Here is a 25,551-nt window from a genome sequence, read left to right on the forward strand (position 1 = left end):
AATAAAATTATAGATATATGAGATGCTTATAAATGAGAATGGAGACAATGTTTGGGCTTGTAGGATCATAGCCATTTTGAAATTTTAATGACTTCAACTAATCAAAACTTTTCAAATGTGAAGAATTGAAGACACAGATTAAAAACGTTAAGATAATCATCGTTTTCCAATAGTCTTAAAATGATTAAAGAAGTGACTTTTACGACCTAATAAAAATAATGCATGTTCTACGATATAAATTATAGCAATGAAGCTGACTGAGCATTTTGCACTCTCCTAGAGAGGTCTGTGGGACTCCGTCTGTATCTGAGCGCGTGTCCGTACTCGTGCGTAACTTCCTCAAGCTTCATTGAGAGAGAGGGAGTAATTTCCCTAATTACTTATATTTACAAACTAATACATGCATGTATTCCGTGTGATGCTGTCATCTTAAAAACAATATTTAAATGTGTTTTTTAATCTGTTTTTAGGATCCAAGCAAACTAGGGTTGCTCCAAGTTTGAAAGTAAATGGAAAATATTTAGTAATGATGTCTACATTCCCTTGGGAGGTTCACATAAGGTTAAAGTAGTTATGCAGATAATAGCTAGATTTATAGATAATTGGTCTCTCTGCAGAGTTGACTGTGGGCAGAGGCTTGATGAAGACGAATCGTTGGGATCATCTGCGTTCCTTGCGTTTCTGCCTATGTTCCAGGTTCACACGCCCGCCCATCAGCACGGTCCCTGGGACGAGGCCCGGGGCCAGTCTCACGCTTCCCAGCTTCATTCTCTGCTAATATGGAAATACGCTTGATAATTCAAAGCTCTAGAATATACATCTGTAGACAAACGGGAAGCTTTTTCGGAAATGCCTTAAACCCACAGAGAGATTTTCCTAGCAGAATGCCGACCAGCCCAGCAGGGTAGGCGAGATTCTGGGTACACTTGAGTCAAATGGTATGTTAATACAAAATCACTGACCTGCACTTTGCTCTACTCCGACTTCATGTAATTCAGTCCACTTGTGCTGTGGGTATCAGTGCATGGAAATGTGCATGACTAAGTCTTCAAAATAGTAACGCTTTTACTCCTGCTATGGTGACAACAGAAAGTTGATGTTTGCTTTCTATATTTCCTTGCTTTCCAAATGTACACCTATTTTTAGACACAAGGTTTTGACACGTCATGCAGATATTATGCAGTGAATACATAAACTGGAACAGCAGGAAGAGGCACAAACCTGAAACCATTCCTGCTGCCGGCCTGAAACATGCTGCCTTCTTGCCAGGTGGCCAGCACCCCGGGAGACGCCTGTCTTGATGAATATTCAGAATAACTGCAAGTCTGCAACCTCTCTCATCAGCGTACAAGGAACGGAAAAGCATGCCTGCCTAAACATACGTTTCTCAGCTGTCGCCGGCTTCATCTCCTGACTGACATTTGAAAAACAATCTTCAAGTTTAATAGAGGTTCTAAATGTCATATATAAAGTTTTTATTACAAAAAACATTCAGATGATCCTACCTTACTTTTTTCCTACAGACATATTGGTGGCGTGTGTTTTTAGATCTTTTAAATTCTCAGCTCTGCCCAGCTGGGTGACCTATATGATGAAGTTAGAGTTAAATTCTTGAGATCGACCATGTTTAGTACACACTTCAGTCCTGCATTTAAGGCCCTGTGTCTCAGGCACATACAAAAAAAAAACCAAAAAAAAACAGGAAAAAAAAAAGAAAGAAAGAAAACCATAAACTCTGGGTACTAAGGATGCTCATTGCTAGGATGTGGTCTTTGTTTCTGGGCCTTTTCAGTGTTCAGAGATAGAAAACATTTCAGAGAATTTATTTTCTCCCTAAACAAAAAAATTATCAGGAGTTCACACCGATACCTTCAATTCAAATTCAGGACTGCAGGGTGTCTGGGTGTGTATGTGTGTTTTAATCAGCTTTATCAAGATACAATTTACATAACGATAAATTTACCTATTTTAAATGAAAAAAAAATAAACAGGGGTCTTTTCTTCAAGGAGAGTATAGTATTTGGGGAGATGAAGCATAAACTTGGAAAGCATTAAAAATAAAAGTATATACAATGATGCCAAAGACTTCGTATACGAAACCCAACTGTGCATTCAGGCAGAGACTAAAAAATGTCCTGCCGCTTGTCTGTCAAAGTCGACCCGAGGAACAGTCTCTTCTGGCACAGGGACGTAGAGCCCAGGGGGCTTGCAGGATGAGGAAGGACCAGGATGATCCAGGCAGGTCAGAGACCAGGCAGCTCTCACGCCTGGTGTGCGGCTGCTCTAGCTGTCTGGTCATAAGGGGCAGTACCTGAGATGCTTTGCAAACGACTGTCTGTCGATAGGTCTATGGATACTGGAAGATGCGTGGTCATGCTGAAATACACACTGCAGGGAGGCGGCCCATTCTGTTCAGTAGGCTCTGTCCTGTCATTCTCGGCACTGCTCCGTGTGATTATAAGATCTGATGAACAGGTTCCCTGTAGCAGATACGACTGGTCACCCACAGAAAGCTGCTCCACCTGGTGATCTTTGGAAGGAAGTCGCTCTGCGCAGCGGGGGCCTGACGCTCCAGCCGCTTGCGGGAGGAAACCTCTACAAATCCGCTGCTTGTGCGGTTTGCCTGTTCTCTGCCCTGTGTTTATTTACTCAATAATTTGTATCACTGTGAACTTGTGGGTATTTATGTTATACTTTGGATTCTATTCCAGTAAGGCTGTATTCCAGTGCTGCTCAACGTAGCCGTTGCTCAAATTATTCCTGCGTGGGCCGTTGGAAGCTCTTTTGGTTATCGCTTATGAGGATTCCTGTTCACGTGCGGGGTTTTGCGGCTGTTTTAGTTTCTTTGCGTTTACATTCCCCTACTTTCTGGCACTACGGGACGCTCCAGGTTCATCTTACATATTTCCTGCTCTACTCCTAGAATCAGCAATTTCTCCAAGAAACCCTGGATCCTTTCATTGGAAAATGGTGTTAGAGGCCGTGATCTGGGTGCTGGGTATGTTTGTAGCTACTGGAGTGTTGTTTGTTCTACGACCTCTCAGCTGTCAGAGCAAGGAACCATTTGGAAGTAAACTAACTCTCGTGCACACACATCTATAAATATTTCTATGTGCACCCATCTGTGTCTATATCAAGGCAAATGTGAGTGTGTGTTGATGTCTTCCACTCTAATCTGTTACTAAATGGATCATGTTAGCTGTGTTTCCCTGCTTACCTGTAACCTCCCCTCCAGCAGCGAGAAACCCGGCGTCTGCCGCCCACCATCTGTTTGTGTCATTGTTCAATTCCAGCACATGTTTAGTGGTTGGAGGCCTGGTACCCTGGAGCCCCGTGGGAAACCCCCTGTCAGCGAGAGCACAGTGCTTACGTGCTGCACATTTGGCCTTTAGTCTTGCAGGCCCTTCCCATTCCCAGATTTCCCAGGGTAGCCCTTTCTCCTTCCTTCAGTGAGGTGGCTTCACACATTGGTGATACGATTCGATTCTTTCACCAACACAAAGGTGTCACGGTTCCTTGTTACCTATCCGACTCTTGTATTTAAAGTGTGTTCTTGTAAACAACATGGAGTTGAGCCTTGTTTTCTATTTATTTCTTCTCCGAGGCTCTTCTTTTTTCCATACAAATGCAAATTTCTGACCTATAATATTTTCCTTCTGTATGAAGAACTACTATCAGTTTTTGGAGGACGGGACTACTAGTGATAATTTCCCTATTTTGTTTGCTGTGCGCTGTGCTCACGGTCATGCGCGAGAAACCCGCCCAGCCAGTAGCGTCCTTAGGTGGCAGACGGGCACTGCCACCCCACGTCTGCTGCGCCCAGAGATGTGACGGTGTCCCGGGTCCTCCCAACTTCTTCCTCCCCACCCCATTAGCCGCCAAGTCTGGTGTCTTTGAATCATTTTGCTTATATTTCTGGTGCACCAGCCTAGTGTACTTCTCACCATCTCTCATCTGGACTCATTCATGAATATTAATCTCCTAAGATGTCTCACCTCACACCTTTCTACTCTCCACTCTGCAGCAAGAACGTTCTTCTCAACACTGAACGTTATTGCACCATTGCATTGTACAAACCCCTCAGGATCATGAATAGATATATTTTTCCCTAAGTTTGCATGCTTTCTCTTAGGTTTATCATGTGTGTGAGTGCATGTAGATACATACAGAGGCACACATACATGTAACATACAGTACATGCAGCACAAACCTAAGCCACACAGCGCGGTTACCCATAAGCACGTGAATGAAACAGGCATAAATACATGAATGGAAGTTTGAAAATTTTGGGGCTGTTAAAAACTATGAAAAATGGTGGATTAGTTCAGAGTGTGAAGTTCAGAATAATTTATTAAGCAGCTCTCATCCTTAAATTCAAATTCCAAGTATGATTTTCTGCGTGCATTGCATTATTCACTTATTTGCACGTTCAAGTGAGTAAATGGCTCAGAATTCATCTCAGGGTGGTTGATTTAATTCAACCTGCACAAGGGAGATAAGAATTTCTCGTTGGGCACCAGCTGCGGAATATGTTCCACACGAGGATGAGGCAGCCCTGCCCTACTCAGTTACACTGCCCTGCAATGAATGATTAATATATTTGACTTGCTCATGCTAACTAGCTTGCGGAAAAGTCCATGAAAGCCGGTATTATTTCAGCCTCTGATCTATACTGGCCTTCAGTAACTGCAGTGACAGATACGTAAATTGAAAAGGAGCTATGCTATGTAAACAACTAACTTTGTGTAAAGTTCTGAAAGAAGGAAACCTAAGTCCTTTTGTTTCTCCTGATAACAAAACAGGCCGAGTCCTTGGTAATCACTTTGGCAACAGTGAGATGTGGTGCTTAAAAGTGTGAAAACAGGGAAGCAATGAAGAACGGCTGGAAAAATACCAGCAGTGGGTGGGTCCGTCACTCGCGTTGGGCGTATATTAAATATTTCCTGTTGTCACTGCAGGAAATAAGTGTTGTTAATGGTTGTGAGGCTGGGCCATTCGTTGTAATAAGTGTTTCCTGATGGAGAAGACAGCAAGTAAGCAGTAATTTTAGAGGAGTTTCTGTCATAAATTTAGAATAAGAATAATTTTGGGGTTTCCTATTAGTTTTCTATGGCTGCGGTGACAAATGACCACAAACCTGGCACCAATTTATTATCTCGTAGCTCTGCAGGGCAAAGTGCTGGGCCATGCCCCTTTCTGCAGGAGCCGGGGAAGAACCCGCTCGCCCGGATGCTGGCGGGATTTGGTTCCACGCGGTTGCAGCACTGACGTCCTTGTTTCTTTGATGGCTGTTGGCTGGGCAATGTCTTTGGCTATTAGAGAAAATATTTTATTTTCTGTATTTCTTAATAGATCCTTTATTTTTTTAGTTGTATGATTTGTTTTCCATCTTTAATAACGGACTCTTTCCCAAGTGCGTGATGCTATTTGGCTGCCGTTACTTAGGAGTGGCACAGGGGAAGCTGCTGGGGGCGTCTGTGAGCGAGCGGACGGCAGCCTTCATGCTTTGTGTCTTCATCTGAGTCACCCACATGCTTTGGATCTGTTTGCCTTTTCCCTGGTTGTGGTTTAGTGTCTCAAAGAAAGAGCCTCTGATTTCTTTCTTTTTTTTCACAAGAAGGAATGATTTTTATTTTATTTTATTTATCTCAATAGATTTAGGGGGTACACATGGTTTTTTTGTGGGACCAGCTTGCAGCCTTGGTTTCGGAGACAGGAAGGTCTCCTGTTCCAGCCACTCAACTCTCCAGTTGTTTTGTTTTTCATTTGCTTTTTTATTTTTTAATGTCACCTTGGCTTCTTTAGTGTCTGGATCTGGAGTGTTTCTGATTGAATGTCATTGGAAACAAAGCCTCAAAGCCTTTTGTCTCCTGAGGGTCAGGGGACAATTCCTCGGCTACCCTGGTGTTCTGGGGGTGAACCGGCTTCCTTCCCCTGGTTTCTGCAGCGTTTGGGCCTCACCTTCCTTTGCCCTGCTAACTCATTTATCATTTCAACTTTTTTGCTTCATAAATTTTTTCCTGGGATACAAATGTCTCCTTGTGTTATTGAAGATGGTTTTTATGTATTTTGTTCCTAATTCTTTTTTATTCCAGGGTGAAAGAAAAGGCAATAACGGTTTTTGCTTCCTCATCTTGAAACCAGCAGCCTGCTTTCATTTTAGAGATGAAGCATCTGACATTCGGAGAGATTAGGTGATGTGCACGAGGCCACACGGCCATGTCCCTCCCCTCTCAGTGTTCAGCGACATGCGTGTGTAGACTGGGCCGTGACGTCCCGTTTGGTGCCTTGAGCCTGCGGTTGTCCGACGGGAGTGATCGTGCACACGAGAGCGGAGCTCAGACCCCACCGAGCAGACCAAGCCACATCCATGTTCCGATGGGAGCCGTGTTCACGTCTGAGGCTCTGTTATCCCTCCCAGTCTTTGCCGCAGAGCTACGATGAAGCTCAAATAAAATCCTGCCTGAAAAGGTATGTGTATAAATAGACGAAGCACTTTTACCGCGTAATAAATTACATGGGTCTTCCTAGTTTTGCACATAGAACTCTGAGATACTTCGATATTCTCGAGGATGTCCTTCCAGAGCCCGAGTAGAGTAGCTGCTTGGTAAAACTAGTGTCAGGATTCTGAACTTCCTCCTTCTCCTCTGTTTTTCTCTTCCCTTACCTCACTGTTCCGTCTGGGCTCCTCATCTGACCCCCGACCCTGAGTCCCAGACCCCTCCTCCGCCTTCAGCTCTGGCGCCCGTGCAGCCCTGGGGGTGGCCTGTGGGTGTTCATACCGCGACGCCACCACAGGGAGCCATGGGATGTGTTTCCTCGTTGCTGTGGCCCAGCAGGTCAGGGCGGCTGGTGGCTGCGGTGTGCACACCTTTACCTGTGACGTTACGAGTGCAAAGTGTGAAAGAGCTGGTTGCTGGCTAACGGTGGGCTGGGTACTATAAGTGGTGGGACGTGTCCCTGACAGCACGTGGGTAGGTGCACTGTGAGACTGTAACCACCCTGACTTTGCCATGAAAAGTTTGTGCAGTGCTTTTAATCCTACTTAACCTCCACAAACTCTGCTCCGTTATTGGCTCCATTTTGCAGACGCAGCCTGCAAGGACAGCCAGAGCGAGTAGCTGTCTCTAGCCACAAAGTCCCTCAGAGGATGCTCTGGGAGGACACTTGAGTTTTCAGAATTTTGGAGCATATTGTGCTAAAAAGATGAATTAATAATTTGCACCGAGTTCCCTAGAAACAGTTTTCATTATTTTTCTTAAACTCAGTTTACAAATGTTATTAAGGATGTTTAGCAGGGAATTTCTTTAAATTGCTGTGCATACTGAAATTTATCAGAAGCTCTTACTCTCCTCAACAGGGAGCCATTTAACTTCAAATTTTATGACTATACGCATAATGTGCCTCAAAAACACACGAGGAAGTGTCTCAGAAGAGGTGTAATGTTGAATTCAGGAGCATGAAAATTACTGTAGCTGCTGCCTGATGCTCAACATCCCAGATCCTAGGACGGCCAACGCATCACCGAGAGGCAGGAAGCGGGGACGATCCCCCGGCGCCACGATAAACCTCTCGTCACCGAGGGACGATGTCATGGGAAAACACACGATGGTATTAGCAGTTGATTCAAATTCAAGGCTTGTTTTCACAATGTTTCTTATTGGAAGGATGGAGATTTACTTTACAAGTGATAATCTCCCCAAGGCGCTCAGCAATCTCCCATATGGAAAAAATAGACTTTACTCATTAACAAAAATTTGAAAAATTAAAATGGTTTCCATTAATTTTGATATGACACCCTTTTGAGAAAAACTGGTACTTAAATCTTTTTGATTAAAATATTAAAGATTTAGAAAGTAGAAAAAAATTCACTTAAATCTACTGATTACACTTTAGCCGAAGCGGTTTATTCCCTGCCAGCTCTTGCTCGAAGTGTTTATATTAACATTATCTGAGTCCCTGTAGCCTTTATCTGTAAGAACAAGTTGCTAATAAACATAACGCGTGTAGTTGGGAATTGCCGCGGAGAACCCTCCAGGACTGTGTTCCTTGGATATGGATGGGATCAAGCCAGACGCGGCATGTGTGTATGTTCCTGACCGTGCTATTTGCTAAGCCTGTTGAACTATGCGCCTTTCTGTCTGTAAACAGTGGGGTATACAGGAAGCTGTCAATACGGCAAGTGCAGACAGGCAGAGAGGATGATGGAAAAGATCCAAGTTTCTGTGAAGTTTAGGTTCAAACTAAAAGCCATCTGGGAAAAGGGCCACAGCACACGTCCCAGCTGACTCGCTCAGGTCCTCCCAGCAAATATTTGTTCTGTGGCTCCACGTGGAAGACAGTGGACTGCAGATACAAAACCAAGTCAGACATAACCCAGACAGCTGCAATTTGATGAGGAGGGGCAGATTCCAGGCAAATCGAACATCGGGACATCAGTGGACAGTGACGCGGGCTGTAAAGGTGGAGCCCCAAGTGGGAGAACACTGAACAGAGTCTCTGCCTCAACCAGTTGAAATATCCTGGGAAAAGATTTCCGGGTTCACGTCCAGGCTTAACTGAGAGATTAATTGGCTAGAAAAAGGCAGGGAAAAAACAAGCGTGGAAGCAGAGGGAATGACGTGTCCAGACGGACAGTGACGAAGCAGTGAGAGGCATTTATTGGAACAGTTGTGACCTTCCACGCAGCTGGAGATAGGAGTTCTCGTGAGAAGGAGCAGGAGACGGTGGCGGAGTGTTCCTGAGAGTGTTCCCACGCACTCCGATGTGGGAAGATAAGGATTTATCTGGAACTGTGCGAAAAGCCAAGCAAAAGTTTTAGGGTGAGGAACATGTTCAGGTTTATCTTTGGTAACTGCTCAGGAAGTAGTGCAGCAGGTCGGGGATTCGAATGGAGCAGAGCAGGGACGGCGTGTCTGCGCCGCTGTACCTGGGCCTCAGCTGACAACCGCGCAGGCTGGGCGGGCTCAGGCCCGGGACCTCACATCCCCCGAGGGAGGTTCGCTCACGTTTCTGGTGTTGGATGACGGCTCGCTGGGACCTCCATACGACCTCTCCATGTGGCCTGTGATCCTCAAGGTGTGACAGCTGGGTCCTCGGGGCCAGTGTCCCGAGAGAGACAGCGGAAGACACACGGCCAATGCTCACCTAATCTTGGACGCAGTGTAGCATCTCCCCGGGGTACTCTGCCCACAGAGGCTGCCACAGAGTTCCACGCGGGCTGCGTGGGGGCGACACAGATTTCATGTCTTCCTCAGGAACAGGTTTTAGAGGAGCTTGGGGGTGGCAAAGACAGCCGCCATGGCCTGTGGAAAACGCAATGTTCTACATGTCAGAATACGACTGTCGGTGAAGCAGCAACGCCCAGAGCAGAGACCGCAGGTTGCAGCAGAAGCGGCGCACAGGGGGCGCAGTGGGAAGGGCAGGTGGTCCAGGCGCTGGGCTGTGTCAGAGCAGGGATGCTTTCAGCCCGTGGTCGGAACTGGGATTTACGTGTGCGTGACGGCGCTTGCTGGACAGCTGTGAGCGCGCAGGAGATGTCCCTCGTTGCCTTGTTTATGTTCAAAGATCCCATGGCTCTTGTAAGGACACTGACTTACAGGGGGGCAAGAGTGGGGCAGGGAGATCCGGTGACTGAAGCGAGAGGTCGGGGGGGGGGGGATTTGCAGTCGAAATGAAAACCAAATGACCCGATTCTGCATGGACATACGGCCTGAACCCGGCCCGATGTACAGGGAGGTGAGGACTCCAGGGTGGATCCTGACGTTTATAATTGAGCCACGGAGTGGATAGAGAGAAATACTGAGTACCTCGGGCTAGGAAAGAGGGTGTGGGCAGACAAAGCTAGAATTCTTGGAACTCGAGGCGAGCTGGCAGGTATGTTATGGGATGTTCACGTGGGAAGCCCCTTAGAAAGGTCAGGGCTGGAGATTAAAGTCTGGTAATATGATGTGGATGATATCCGAGACACATGTTAAAAGTCGAGCAGAATTAGCCAAGGGAATGAAGAAAGATGATGGCGTGGAATTCCAGGGAGAGGAAATAGCTTCAGAAAATTACAGAGGCAAGAAATAGGAGACGTTCGCTCCGGTGATGCGCTTGTCTGGAAAGAGTTCAAAGCAACGGTTAAGCTCGGGCAGGGGGGCTCAACTGTCTCCGACAGCAGCAGATTTATAGCCCTTAGTATTAAACTGGCTCTCCTGCCAATCCAGAGCTCATTAATCTACGGTATCTTTCCTGACTGTGTTTGTGCCTAATGTCACTAATCCCGTTAAATCCAATACACGCAGATACAGTGAGCTTTGAAAGCACAATACAAAAGCAGCTTACGTGTCAGTGAGGGAAAGAAAAAGGGATTAAAATGCAAGATCGTGGCGAATGATGCGCAGGTTTATGAAGCAGACATCGCGAGAGTAGGACTAATTCTGCAAAATTAAAGCAGAAGGAAAGTGCTGGCCATTGCAACAGAAAACAGCGCATATGGGATGAGGGGCCACGGCAGGGGGCGCTGTCCTGGAGGACCACCCTGCGGTCTGGTTGGGGTATCGGTGGGGAGGGGTGTTCAGGCCTCAAAAGATTTTCAAAGAAGACGAAACTGGGAAAAGCAGTCATGGAGAGTAAATACCAGCAAGAAAGGTTTCCAAGGACAAACTAACACTTGTATTTCGTAAACATGAAGACGTACCTGGGGGCCGTGTGCCCCCTTACTGCGCAGTGATGAGCCCCCGGCCTCCCCGGGGCCCTTGGGCGTGTCTCCACGGAGCGCGCTCCACGCCGCACTGTCGTGCTCAAAGCCCACGGATCCCCACATGGCACCCTGGCCACACACACGCTTTGCAAACCCTGTCATTTAAAAACATCTTTCTCAACAGTAAGGTATAAAGTTTGCTCTCGGGAACTGAGTACGATAGGTTCCAATATTTCCTTTACTTCCTTTATCGGCTTCCTTTTTGTTAAGCATTTGACGTGGGTATTTTCATTTTAGCCTCAAAAACTCTATAAAGTGAATATGATTATCATCCCGTTTTACATATCAGAAAACAAAAAATCTGAAAAGATTAATAACTTGCATGTATCAAAATTTATGACAGGCGAAGCCAGGATTTGGAGACAGTTCAGTCCCCTCCCAAAGCCCGTTTATCTTTCCCCCAAATCCTGCCAACTTTCCGGGCTGCCTGTTCTCCCCCCTCATATTCCAGTGAACCCCATGCTGCCCTTTCTCTCTACCTCTCTCGACACAGGCCAAGAGAGAGAGAGAAAAAATAAGCATCACGGACACCGGCTGTTAACATCCTGGTATTGTTTTTAATCAGCACTTTCTGCCGTCTGCCAGAGTAACCAGCCCAAGATCTCCCTGCTTTCGGCTCTTAGTTGCTTATTGATTCATAATGAATGATTATCAGTAAATGATTACCCTTTAATCAATAAAAAATTATTGAACATTTTTTATATGAAATTCAGAAGACTAAACAATATGGGAAAAATTCTTCCTGGTTTCTGAGTAAACGTTCTTAAAGGGATTCGATACTATGAAAATGCCAGTCCATGCCAGGATTTGCCTTTGAAACATTTAAATCCTCTGCAGCGAGATAAGGTTTCTGTCCAGGACCGTTCTACTATACTACGTTATGGTCAACTCTTGTGTTTTATGCACACTTTATTCAACAGGAGGATTAATACTAAAGCTTCTGTTAATCTTTAATCTGTTTCCTGGCTCCTTTCTCCTTCCTCTGCAAGCTACACGTCCGCCCTGCTTGGTGAGTCACTGTGCAAGGCCAAGAGAGGTGTCCTGTGGTACCCAGTCCCAGCTGCTACGCATCATACTGGAAACAGCACATCATTAAAATGAGTGTCTTTCATTCTCTCTGGATTATAGCTTTGTATTAAATACAAATAATTTAAATGAGAAAAACAAAACAACTAAAGTTAAGCAATCAAACGGGTCATTTCTTACCTAACTTTAAAACATTCTGTGAATTCCCATTAAATTATACTGATTTAGGATTTAAACTATTTTGAAAATGAAATATATACATATTGTCCCATTCCTCGTAAATGATCAGGAATGGGCCTGCCTTGAGTACCTCAGAATTAATGCCTTTTTTTATTAGCCTCTATAGGATTGCTTAAGTTTCAACTCTGAAGATTAAAAATAATTAACTAATAAAAATATAATGAGATGCTACAGCAATTGACAAAACTAAGCCATTGTTTTATTATAGTAATTTCTTTTATTTTTCTTGTAATGGAGCTTCTTAAATAATCCTTCTGAAAATGTAAAAATGTAAAAGGTACACTTTTTTATTATAACTGCTTAAGGACAAAAGAATAATTCATACATTTAATGTTTCTTGTCAAAGCCTCATCATATCTAGAAGAAGATAAATACACTGTAATAAATTATCATTGCCAAAGGGTAGGCATTTAATAAATATGTATTGAATGGATAAGGATCACAATTTCTATATCACCAAGAACTCTCAAAGATATTGTAAGTCTTATTTAAAGAATAGTCTTACTTTGAATTCTATATTTTTCCAATTTCTTGGCATAACAATAAAGGGGCAAACATTTGCAGACATTTTTGGAATAAGAGGCCACGACGGCAAGGCTTTCTTTCCATACGTTTTTATGTTACACACAGCGCGTGGGGCATAGTGGTGCCATGGTTGTTTCCATAGGAACAGGAATTTCTTTAAAGCAGAAAGGAATGCTGAGAGGAAAAAAGCACATGAGGAAATAATAATACAAAATATTAGTTCATGCCTGTGGAGTATTCATTGCATTATTCATATCTGCATAAGAAATAATAACTAAACCGAGAGTACTCAAAAGAAAATTGCTCAAAGCTCTTTCCGTTAAATGGATTGATTGTTTTGCAGCTTCTGTCTGTTCTAAAAATGCCCAGTAATGATAGAGTTGATTAGGAGATAGTGAGTCTGAGCTCAGGGAAAAAATTAAAACTGAGTAATAGCCAAAATAGTTAGGTGACTTTAGTGGCAAGTGTCTCTCGTCTTAAACTGGCGCCCACCTTCCTTCCAGACGGCCTCGGGGAACGCCCATCTCTTCTCTTGTGTTAAGTTCATTCTTGCTTCCTGGAAGGATTTCTTGGCTACGTCTGGGGCAGTTTGATTGTATTAATGTATTATTCTCCCAGGGCCATACACAGTCTGCATTTCGTCTTGGGATCCTCAATCTCCTAATTTTTAGATTTTTAAAAAAATGCATTAAAGTTCACTCTCTGTGTTGCAAAATTCAGTGGCTTTGACAAACGCATGGTCTCACGCATCCACCATTGGGGTACCACACACCAAAACGCCACCACCCCAGAGAACCCCTCACCATGCTACGCAGCATCCCACCACCCAAGCCCCTGACAACCCCCCGTCTGTTCACTGTCTCCGTAATTTGCCTTTTCCAGAATGTCGTACAATGGAAATATACAGTACGTAGTCTTTTGGGGTTGGTTGCTTTCATTTAGCAATATGTATCTAATATTCACCCATGTTTCTGCGTGGCTTGGTACCTCACACCTTTTATCGATGAGCGGTAGGTTTCCCACTGCAGGGACCTGCCCCACCTTGTCAGCCATTCACCTATTAAAGAGCATCTCGGTTGTTTTCACTTTTGGCAATTATGGAAAAGCTTCCATAAACATCTGTGTGCAGGGTTTTTGCTGGTATACATTTTCAAATCAGTTGGATAAATGCCTAGGGTTGTGATGATTGTATCATATGGTGGGATTATATTTAGACGTGTAAGAAATCAAACGGCCTTCCAAGTTGGCGCTACTAGCTTGCATTCCCACTGGCAATGAATGGGAGTTCCTGGTGCTCTGTGCTCTTGCCAGAAATAAGCAATATCGGTTTTTTGGATTTTAGCCATTCTAACAGATGTATTGTGGTATCTCAGTTTTGTTTTAATTTGAATTTCCCTAATGACAGATGATGTTTAACATCTTTCCATTATGCTTAATTTCCACTGTTATACCTTCTTTGGTAATGTGTGCGTTCAGATCTTTTGCCCATTCTTTAATAGGGCTGTTTGGCTTCGTATTTTTGAGTTTTAAGAGTTCTTTGCATATTTGGATACAAGTCTTTTATCAGAGATATATTTTGCAAATATTTTCCTGATCTGTGGCTTCTGTTCTCATTGTTTCAACTGTGTTTCAAAAAGTAGAAGTTTGGGTTTTTTTGCGAGAGGGTCTCACTGTATTGCCAGGCTGGTGTCAAACTCCTGGGCTCAAGCGACCCTCCCACCTCGGCCTCCCAAAGTGCTGGGATGATAGCTGTGAGCCACTGCACCCAGCCAGAAGTTTTTAATTTAATAAAGCCCAACTTATCATTTTTTTCCTTTCACGGATAATGCTATTGGTGTTAATTTAAAAACTCAATACTGAATTCAGTAGACTTAATCTGCTCTTGCCACAAAAACAGAAAAATGGGGTAGGATGTGAAATGATAGGTATGTCAATCAGCTTCACTATAGTAGCATTTTTACTGCTTATGTGCACTCCATAGCATCATGTTACATACCTTAAATAACAAACACAATAAAGTTTATTTTAAAAAAATTAATACCAAGCTCTACAGATTTTTCCCTAAGTTTTCGTCAAAAAGTTTTATAGTGCTGCCTTTTTCACTTAGGTCTATGATCCACTTGGCACTAATTTTTGTGGAAAATGTAAGATCTGTGTCCAGGTTTATTTTTTAAAATTAGCATAAAGACATTCAATTTTTACAGCACCATTTGCTGAAAGGACTATCCTCTCTCTGTGTGAATTGTCTTTGGACCTCTGTTCAGATCGTTGTTGTGTGGGGCTGTCTTTGAACCTGCCGTCCTGTTTGTCTACGCTGTCATCAGCAGCTCACTGTCCTGGTCACTGTAGCTTTGTAGTAAGTCTTGAAACTGGGTCGTGTGCCTTCCAATTTTGTTCTTCTTCTTCAGTATACTTTTGGCTACTTTAGGTTCTTCCTCTTTCCATATAAATTTTAGAGTCTGCTTGTCAATAATAAATAAAATTTTATTGTACTCTATAAAATATTTTCCCATGCTTTTTATTGGAATATGGTTGAATCTATATATCAAATCAGAAAGAATTGATATTTTAGCAATATCGAGTCTTCCAACATATGATCATGGAATATCTCTTATTGATTTAGATCTTCGATTTCTTCCATAAGAGTTCTGTAGTTTTCCACAAACAGATCCTGTAAATATTTTGTTAGCTGTGTACCTAAGTACTGCATTTTTTGGTGCTGCCGTAAAAGACGTTTTAAAATTTCAAACTCTAATTGTTCGTTGGATGAATATTTTAGATTCTTTTTGTTATTAAACTTACCAAGGATTTCTTTCTTTTTTTATTGCTGTTATTAATGAGGTAATCTCTTTCGTTGTATATTCTAACATATATAGAGAGAAACACAAATATATATATATCTTCTAATCCGTCATATACGATGCATGTATGTATCATTCGTATATGTGGGCATTTTGCTGCTGGCTGGCGATGCCTTTGTCCTGGTCCCATTTGGCTGGTCGCTGTTCCTGGCTTCCCTGCCGCGTTCGTCACCGTGCTGCTGAAACTCCCTTCCTCTCCCACTGCGACCCCACACGGTCCCAACATTCTCTCCCTCTGCAGTGTTGCTTGCCTTTCCTCTTCCCCACTCCAAATGTGCCACAAAACTCAGCTTGGTGAACTTCTCTGTAACTTTCCTCTTCCAGGTGGTCTGGGCAGCTCTCGGCACCAGTCATCCGCACCTGCTCCGGGTCTGCGCCTCCGCCCTCTGTCCTCCGTCCTCTCACTCCTGTGAGAAATTCCCGCCTGGAGAACCACGCCCGCCCCATACCGAAAATACAAATGGATTTTGTCTTCCCAAACATGTCGTCTACCAAGAAGCCCGTCTCCAGGCCTCAGAAAATAACCCCCCGAGCTCCTTCCTATTCCCGGCGGCTGGTCAGCACGTCATCTCGGAGTTACTTTAGAAACGTCTGTCACATTCACGGCTCTTGGTCTTGCAGATCTCCCGGTCTGGTCTCCCCGTCCATCCTTCAAAGGTAGGTGGTCCGAGCTGCCATTCCCGCCCGGTGTTCTCATCCCACTCACCGGATGTATCCATCTGGCCTCCTTCATTGTCTTCACATCTGCTGCTCATGACTCTCCTCCCCGTTCCTCTCACCAGTGGTGAATTCTTATTTATTACAGAACAATTTCAAACCCCCTACCCCAACCTGCAAAACTCCCACCATCTTGTCACAGCCGTTCTAAACCTCACCTTTCACTCCTTTCAGAACTCCCCGCTCACCCCCCGCTCCACCAAACGTCCCAAGCCGTCCCCCGCAGACCATCACGTCTGTGTTTCCAGCCTCCCCCAAGCCCTGCCCCTGCAAGCCCAGCCTCCTTCCCGCCTGACGGTGGCCGTCCAGCCTGCACGGTGAGAACCAGCCGTGAGTCCTGCCCGTGGGCCCAGGACTGCCCCTGCCCATGGGCTGGGACTCGCCAGGACTCCAGGTGCGATGAGTCCTCAGTTTGCTCAAACGCTGGAGGAAGCCAGACAGGTGAGTCACCTGGTGGACCCGTCACACTCTGTCTGCAAGGACGACCTTTCACAGGCAAATGAAACTTCACTGAGGTTTGGAGCTTTGGTTTGTTACAGTAACTTGACCAATTGCAAGTGGGTTCGTGACGGGGATCGTGATGCTGGACGGGGCTTCCCCAAACCAAGTCTCGACTTTACCCTTTCAAGGCTCAAGTCAGGTCCTCACATTTAAATAAGTATTAATTTTATTAATTATACCTATAGTCATCCTTTTAGTTGCTAACCAGCATTCGTTGCACAGTTTCGTAGCACAGTTGCTTTGCGTTTGGCGTCAGTTCTCTCCCAGTGATGAGGTTCTCTTCTCGCCTGCCTGTGGTAAGCTCTTGGGGACATTTCCTTGTGTTCCCGTCTTTGTAGCGCAGTAAGACTGCCCTTCCCCTCATGTACCAATTAATACTTCCTGATTAAATAATTTTGAAATCAGGGATGGTGTCTTCGCTAACTTGCGTCTCTCAACTTTAGCTTAACGAATGAATCTGTGTCATCTTAGTGTATGCAGTAGGCGTTCTTTTCTCCAGTTTTTAAGTCTGTAAATGTGTGAACTAAATCTTCTGGTGTTCCGGCGAGTTTTAACACCTGCTTTTGTGATCTGCTATTTTGTTCATCGGGAATGGGAATTTTTCTTTTCTTGGCTGGAAGTAAAAATTATAATCCTTAATAGAAGAAATATGAATATAGTTAGCTATGACAAAAAAGGCAGAGTGAAAAGATTTGTGCATCGCAAAGAACACGAATTCCTTGCTGCTCAAATTGCAAACTGGAGAGTTCCTGCTGTATTGTGTTCCCAGCCCAACTACCGGCAACACTCTCATCAAAACCCAAACAGAGTTTATCATGCTTTTGACCAAATGTTCTTTGAAAAATTGCTCTAGCCTTTCATCACTGTGGTTATTGCTACGTGAATATGTGTGTGCTGTTATTTCAAAAGGGAAAGTGCCTTTGGTCAACGTGTCTTATCTTTCCCGCTGCTCAGTATGCACGCCAACAGAAAAGGAAAATGTGAGTCAGTTAAAAGGAAGATGGACTCCGGGAGTTTTGCTTTGATTCTGCCTTAGAAACTATGCACGTATGTTTAATTTTATTGGCTAAGTCAGGTCCACGATTCCTTATCTGCAATTGCAAAATCCAGAAAGCTCCGAGAAATGAAGGTCTTTAATATATAAATATTTACTGTGATATCTGCCTTGAACTGATGTCAGTCTAGGTATAATCTGTACAGTGTGGAGTGCAGAGTGTTGGAATACGAGGCACTGTCCCAGGCTCTCCTGGGAGGCCATGTGACATGAGAACATTCTCAATTCTCACTCAGTGCTACAGGTCACAAGAGACTTGGTGCAGAGACTGTGTACCTGTGACACATGAACACGGTTCCAGGAACTCAGAACTACAGCAGGATATTAAATAGAGAGTAAAATATTCTTGTCTTCAACCCCAATCCACTTCTCCTTATATCCCTAACCATCCATCAATTGCCTCAAATTATGACATTTCATATTGTTTTATTTGTCTATGTACTATAATTTTCATATAAAAATTGTTGAGCATCCTCCTATCATTTTCTAATTACCTTTCTATATAATTGAGAAAACAAATAATATTATCTACCTTTTAAAAAAAATCATTCTATGGTTTGAATGATTTAGTTTGGACTGTGGTCCAAATGTGTTTTTGTCCCTGGGGTAGTTTTGGTCTGAGGCTCTATTTTGTGGATCTCATGTCTGCTTGGATCTTTTTTCTGGTGGGGGGAGGGTCTTGAGTATGCACTGTATTGATTTTTTTTTCTTTTCCAAATGGAAAAGATAAGTGACGTGGGCTCTCCCCACGTCAGAAATTTCAGAAATTTCCCTACGTCTCCCCATTTTAGATATTTCAGTTTCTGAAATTGACTTTATTTGTCCTGAATGATAGTTTAGCTGAGTATCATATTATAGTTTCTGAATTTTCTGTCTCTGTAACCTTAAAAAAAGGTGTGCATTTCACATTTAAATGTCTACAGTATAGTTTTATTCTACATTTGTCATTGTTTTTACACATAAAAAAAAATTAGGAAAAGTTTGCCTTGAAAATAAATAGTGCAGGGAGTTAAAGTATAATGGCAACCTCAGTAGATCCATCCAAATCTTTTCTAAGACTCAGAATCATATTTTCTCTTATGTTATTCTTTCCCCTGACTGAATTGCTACCCCTAATTCTCTAGTAGCTAACATGCATCACCATGCCTAGAATCAAAGTAAATATTTAAATAACCTTCAGAGATAGATTATTTTTCAACCTCTTTTCTCTATAGCTTTATATTATTATATTGCAGTTTTATTAAAGCTATATATTATGGAAATGAACACACTTAAAGTACTTTGCTGCACTAAAATATTATCTCAGGTGACTCAAATTTAACTTAGATGTTTTATTTTCTCCCTCCAGAAATGAAATGGGAAAGGAATCTCATAAGAACAATAATCCATCTTTTATAGTTTGCATAACAACATGATTTTAAATTATTTATTAATCTCAAAAGTTGATGAAGTCTAAATTTCTGTAGTTTCTGATTTTGTACCAGTTAAGTGCATTTAGCTACAAATATATAGCTTTGTCTCCTTTTAGATAAGTGACCTCTGAAAAAATAAATTCCATCCTCGCTTCCCACCTCATATACTGTGCTGCCCCTTCAGAGCAAGGGTGAGCCTCCACTTCAGATCTGCAGGCGTCGACACAAGCAGATTAACTTAATTAAACCTTAAATAATTCTAATTTTTTTATGATGATATTTTGAGTCTTGGGAGGAGAGCCTCATCTAAAAGGCAAACTGGACAGATAATCCAAATAAATAATTAATTTTGGGGAGCTGACAGAAATGTTTGGGAAGAGACTATAGATTGTAGGATTGATTGTGGCATTTGCTCAATTCAAATCACAATTTCCTAAATACTTACTTCCTTTTAGAAAAGCATACTGTTTTAGGGACTTAAACATTTAAAATAAACTGCTCTCCTAACCTCTCCTAATGAACTTTGGGTCTATTTGGTTTTTTATTTGAAGCTATAGAGCAAACTATGCAGTCTGCATTGGTCCTTCAGATGGATACAGAATTTAAAGTGAATCCCCCAGTCACCACTCCATGCCAAAAACAGACACTCCAAATACCACTTTTTAGTAGAAAAATATAAAGAGTTTAACAAACTAGTGAGTCTTCATGCTATGTTGTGCAGAAACCATTTTGCTCTAAGGGTGTATGTTCATACAAACCAGTAACAACAACCCCCGTATAGAAGTATATTTAATGCTCTTTTGAAATGCTTTAAAACATTATTTAGTTTCCTTTAATATAAAATATGTTTGAAGGGGTCTCTCTTTCTCTCCCTTTCTCTGTCTCCATTGCCTTTCTGTTTTTTTCTATTATTTTGCATTAATCATTTTCAAACCAGTGAAGATTCAAATAAATATTTAGATAAATTAGTACAAATTATAAGTTTAATTATAAGTATAGCAAAGTTGCTGGATACAAATTAATATGTGAAAGTACCCAGAACAATTACTTAAAAGTAAGCATTTTAAAATAGGTTAAGTGCCACAGGAATTCTTGTACGTATGCACCAGGAGACACGCAAGACCCACTCATGGCAGCGTTATTCATAATAACCCTAAAGTAAAATGAACTCCTTGGCCATCAATGGTAAAATGGATAAATTAGAACGTATTCATTTAGAGGAAACTCTACAGTAGTGCAAATGAAAGAATTCCAGCTCTCTGGACATGCTAGTGAATCACAGGACATTGCTGATACAATCACATAATGTCCGCCTTGGTTTCTGCATGTTCACAAAGAGACCCTCTGACACCCATGCACACACGGTACCATTTCCTAGTGGGAAACTTTGGAGCAGGGAGAGAAGGAGACATTGGGGGCTTTTCAGGCTAGAAATGTTTTCTTTCCGAAGGCCGGCCATGTTGCGCACATTTCACCTTGGGCTGCAGGTGTGCCGTTGGTGTGCAAAGAGGCACAGGGAGCCAGGTGCGTGGCAGTGATTCTGAAAACCTTCTGTTCCCAAAGCTAACCGCCCGATTCATCGCAGAGTAAAGAGCTGTCAACTTTAAAGATAACTAATTCTTTCACAGGTTTACTGAAACTCTTTTAATATGCAAAGTGTTCTGTGAAGTTAAGTGATGGCCAATATTAGGCCACAAAATAGACGTTTTCTGTAAAAGAAAATGTGCCCAGGCTTGTCCAGGCTTGTCCAGGCAGGAGGGAGGCTGAGGATCCCGCACGTGGACCCCTCATGGCTCTGCAGACCAAGCGAGGGGCGAGCCACTAGGGCCACGCGGTCCCTGTCTCTCCGACAGGCCTTTGGACTTGGCGAGGTGGCCTTGGGGTGCCCAGGTGTCGGGGTGTTTCAGGGACTGTTGATGGAGAGAGCAGAGCGTGGGAAGGGAAGGGAAGGGACAGGGCTGGGGCCTTGCTGCCCCACGAGTGGCCCGTGGACACCGCGCACAGGAGAGTTTGAGCGCTGTTGTGGCAGATCACTCTTTGAAGAGAAAAGGGTGACCCAAGAGCTGGCCAAAGGCATGTCCGGTCGCTTCCCAGAAATGCCGCCTTCAGGAAGAAGAGGGAAGTGTAAATTTGGAAATATTTAAATACAGCCGCTATGGCAAAAGTACATCATTAGAATCGCTGTTACTTCTGCTGGAGAAGTAACTCTTGGGATGCGTTTGGGAGCTCATGTGCCAGTCCCCACTGGGCGGGCGGCGTGCCCCTGGGAGCAGGAAGTGAGCCGGCAGATCTGCGCCCCGACCCACACTTCCAGCCGGTGCCCTGTGAGCTTAGCCTCCCACCGACATCACCTTCCGAAGGCATTTTGCTTGAAATCCTGGCCCTCCTTCTGCTGTTGGTGGCTTTATCTTTGCTTCCCACGTCGGGCCTGCTGCCGTCTGCTTAGCGTCATATGCCAGGCACCGTGGGAGCTGCTCTGCGCGTGGGTCGCGGGGGTGGTGCCCACAGACTACCCCGCAGACAAGCGCCCCTCATCCCACTGTGACACTGTGAGTGAGGATGGGGTCTCCCCAGTCACGGGGTGGAATTGTTCCTGGGCCAGATGCGTTTGAGTTTTCCAACAATTGTAGGCAGTTTTAGATTTTCTGTTCGACTGCAGAACCATCTTATATCACAATCACAGGTGGGCTAATTCCCTGTAAAATGACCTGAATTAGAAATGTCTCTGTTTCCATTAAGGAGGACGTATCATTTGAGTTATAACACATGGTTTGAGCTGTGACACATCAATACCCAAAACATAGATTGGAAAATCTCTCTTAGCTTAAAAGTCAGGCAGCTGCAATATACGCTCTAATGAGTTTTCCTTTCTATAAACTTCTCCAGGTATCACGTGATACATCTCATAGGATGATTTTTAGGATAAAATGACACCAAATGAAAAATAATTCAATTTTTAGTGAGGGTGAAATGGCATAAAGTGGCTGTTTCGTGTTCTCGATACAGAGAAGCTGCATAAGTATTTGCTATGTTCATGGCCATTACTTAAAACAGTGCACATTTTGGTTATGGTTGTTAATATTATGGTGATATGGGTTATAAGAAGTTTCTGTATTAAAAAATGGTCCTTTTGTAAAACATATTTTTAATGTTTGGAATAAAATTTGTTTTAATTAATGTAAGGCAATGAAAGGAAACCTTAATAAGATTGATAATTTTGATGGGATGTGTGTCTGGTGATTTGCTCAGACCCTGAGTAGAGCTCCCAGGACCGGGCGCTGACCCACCTCTGGTACAGCTGCTGCTGCTGGTACGATCTGCTTGCTTGCTCCAACGTAAGCGTAGATATTATCATGCCTTTCTCCGTAGAAGAATCAGTGACTGTGAGGACCCATCGCAGAGAAACAAATAACCTCTTGGTATCTGTGTGTGTGTGTGTGTGTGTGTATTGTGTGTGTATACACACACACACACACATATGATTTCTTTACAGTGTCTCCTTTTTATTTTTTCACTTGCTACCTGCACTAGTTCAGGGTTGCTAGGCTCTGTCCATCCTGCCTTTTACAGCTGCGGGGCGGAACGGCCCCTGAGCAGGAGGCCCCGTTGTTCAAACACCTGGCGGTGTCAGCACCATCTGTTGGGTAGTTATTCGCATGCAGCCCTCACCCTCACGAGTATCAGACCTGGATTTTCCACTTCTTTCTGTGATTATTTGCAAAATAAGGCATATGTCCCTGCTGCGACCATTCCTTCAAGAGGGCGGGGTTCTCCTTTGTTGTCTAACAGAACGGGAGCCGTGTGCCCGTGAGGACAGGGGCACTGTGCCTGTCCCGGCTGCACCAGACACTGACCCCCTCTCACAGCACGGCAGCGCCTCCCTGCACCCTCCAGAGACTTCCAGCAGTGGCAGTAAAAGGCTCTGTCCTCCAAGGTAGTGACAGCTGTCACCTTGATGAAACTTGTTGTTTAAACGTGCCCAAGCTCTTCACAATTACTTAAAGTGTAAGGTCAGCATTACGGATTCCAAGACGTTTCCTCACGCCGGCGCTTCCCTCTTCACGTTCCGAGTGTTTACAGCCCCGGGAGGGTGATCGCTCACCCCGTTAGTTAGGAACCCCCACCCATCAATCCAGCCCACTGCCACTGGGAAGAGATCTGACAGCTGCTTAGCTGTTCCTGGTTTCCATGGTGACGGGCGTCTCCAGCTCCAGCAAGGGGCCCACATGTTTACCGCATCTTCAAGGAGGACGCGGGCTGTGAAGAGCAGCGGCCTGTGATCATTAAATCATTAACTCTGTTCCAGCCCCTGAATTGAAGGTTCGCTTCCCACTTTGCTGTGTGAGAAAAGTGAATCAAGTTCCTCCTCCAGAAACTCTAACTAAAAAAGTCATCCTTAGTGGCGGCACTCACCATGTGTATAGTGTGATATCACGCTAAGGTTTTATTTTGAAAAGTGGCCAAATACTGACATCAGCAAGGGAAAATCTGATTACACTGAAAGCAGTGGCTGTCGTCCTCTCCGCGGGGAGGTCCAGTACCAGTGGTCCTAGAAGCGGTAAGGAGAACATCCTACGTTCTTCTCACGGAAGATTCTTTCTGAAAAGGACTTCAGGTTTTGTTAATCAGTCTGGGACGTAGCAACTCACGAAATCAGTGCCTTTTTCACTCTTAAAATTTGTTGAGGATCTCACAGTAGTTTTGCTTATGTGAGCTGCATCAAAATTTAGAAAGCCCTTTCTAGGTAAATATCATACCCAGAGGAAAAGCGATAAAATAAGATATTATCTTTGCTCCCAAACAAACAAAAATGTACAAGTTTACATTAAGAAAAAGGACACTTGGAACCAACTCTAAGATGACCTTAGAGAAAAAGAAATGTTTTTGCTTTCAATAACATGTTTGTATCTAATCTATTTTTTCCTTTTAATTCTTAAGTGTTGGTGCATTTTGAAATTTAAATAGGCATTTTAAATATGCTTCAGAGAAAGAGGAATAAGAATGTGCATGTTATCACTGTACTGAACTTTCCAGATATATGAGTGATAGGAATGCGGTACGTAGGGTGTGTCTAAATGTGATAAGCAAACCATCCTGGGCAGCGCCACTCCCGTGTGACAGCCCCCACTGGCAATGGTGTCGCTATGGAAGCCGGTTGTGTGTTAGAACTTAGCCTTTGAACATAATTCTTTTTCCTGTATAAGAGTAATGTGACTTCCTCCACTAAATTGACCATGCCATAAAAGTAAAACATATTTTGATTCACTTATCACTAAGGAAGTAAAGCCGGTTTCTAGGTATGACTTCGTTGCCATGGAATCCATGCTGAGAAGCTATTTTCATTATTAAGTTATATTTCCATCTTCAATTAACACTGCATAGCCATGCCTGACATTAGCTGCAGTAACAGCCTTGCTTTGGATGAGGGCCTCCGACATCTACAATGATGTTTATGTTTATCCCCCTTTACTGGGTTCGGGACTCCTTGGTGATTAAAAACAATAGCTTGACCAAACTATTAAGCCATTTCCATGTACAAAAATCATGCTTTTTATATTACGTTTCCTAAACAGTTGCATTTATAAAATCTACCACTTCCTGACAAATTCTTAGCTTACAATCTATTTCCATGAGGTTCTTCCTAATTCTGAATATGATTGACAAGAATATGGAAGATGCACGCATATTGACATGTCTTATGTGCGTTATTCCGTCTTCATGGTCCTAAACATCTGGAAAATCTAGAATCTTTCTTCATTGAGCAGTGCTTAAGGAAAACGTGCGCGACTGGCTGAGGTTTTCACCATTCACTGGAATCCCTCCGTCCTCAACATGAAACACCGAGTCCCTCTGGCCTGAGGGGCACCTGTGAAGTTGCAGAGATCTGACCTTTGGTTTCTCTGCTACCAAGTCTTTGTTCCTACCTCTGTCCCAGAGCCTGTGCCAAGCCTGCAAGTTGGTCCTCATTCACAGCTTTGAGCTTCCTGGCATCCTGCATACAATTCAAATTCCTGTTTCCTGTGCCCTTGATCAGTTTCTCAGGGCGGGAGGGGTGGATAACTCTAACTCTGGCTGTCTGCAGGAATTAAGGAGAAAAGGGTTTAGCCAAATCTTCCTTGTCTCACCTTGAGGAAAGTTTGGCTTCAGCACTTCACAGGCAGTGTTGAGAAGGAGGAACAGCCTGTTTATCGGTGTGCTGGGGAGCAGGCAGGGCAGGAGTTGGCGGAGCGGGGCTCCTGGTCCACCCATTCCCGCTGGACGGAACTGGCCAGATGGGCTGTTGCCGCCCCGGCCCCTCTGAGACAGTTACCCCACTGCAGTGACAGCCTGAGCTTTGGCCAAGGCCATCTCTCCAGTGGACATGCAGCCGCCCCAGCCTCGGGGACACTGTGGTCTCTCCCAACACATCTTCACAAGACCCCTCTAGGAAACATTTAAAACCTTTGGTGTATTGTTTTGTTTTGCTCA

The sequence above is a fragment of the Propithecus coquereli genome, unplaced genomic scaffold (assembly GCF_000956105.1).
Source record: "Propithecus coquereli isolate 6110/MARCELLA unplaced genomic scaffold, Pcoq_1.0 Scaffold296, whole genome shotgun sequence".
NCBI lineage: Eukaryota > Metazoa > Chordata > Mammalia > Primates > Indriidae > Propithecus > Propithecus coquereli.